Source organism: Morus notabilis, unplaced genomic scaffold (genome assembly GCF_000414095.1).
Source record: "Morus notabilis unplaced genomic scaffold, ASM41409v2 Scaffold212, whole genome shotgun sequence".
In the NCBI taxonomy this organism is placed as follows: Eukaryota; Viridiplantae; Streptophyta; class Magnoliopsida; order Rosales; family Moraceae; genus Morus; species Morus notabilis.
Window position 1 is genome coordinate 110,694 of NW_010361298.1, and position 832 is coordinate 111,525.

An 832-nucleotide genomic window follows, 5' to 3' on the forward strand; every position below is an offset into this window, starting at 1 on the left:
AGATATTTGATTTTCCTATCATTTGATCAATGTTTGTTTATTAGCTTGTCCTTAAATTGCCTTCTCTCACTTGAGCGTTAATTGTGACATTTCCAACTCCATGAGCGTAACCCCTTTGCATTAAAATATTTCCGACCCCCGTGAGGTAAATGGAGTTGAGACTTTACTTTGGTGAGTTGTTCGATGCTATTTGTGTTATGAACTGTGGTAAGAAGGATACGGTTTGGTGCACACACACACGACTCTGGAGTTATGACTGAAGTAGTTTTGGTAGTATTTTCTGATGACTTACTAATGTTTTGTTTGATTGCTTAGGTGATTTTGCAGGTTTTGATTTGAATTTTCAGCTTGACATGATTTTTCTTTCGCTTGAATTGCTAGAGACTAGCAATAAGCTGGTTGGGGGTTGTGATAAGTACACGAATTTGCACTTTTAATAATCATAATTGTCAAATTATTTTATCAAATTTGTAATTTTAATTTCAAATATTCCTAAATCTAGAGGATTTAATTTTAATTAGATTTATTTTATTTTTCAGGTTTTTGAAGAAAACAATTGGATTTGGGCTAGTTTACCAAGCAAAACCCAAAAGTTGAGCCCAAGAAAAGCCCAATTCGGCCAAAAGCCCATCAGTCGAGAAGCCACGAGCCGAGCCAAGAAGCCGTGAGCCAACCCAGCGCCACGTGTCAACCACTGCCGCACCGCAGTCTGTGGGACCCAGCTGTCCCCGCGGATACACGTGCTTGGCGCGCACAGATCCTCTCCCCGGGCGAGTCTCCTCCACGCGCGCGTCACCCGGATTTCCTCTTTCTTCCACGTGGGTCCCGCGTT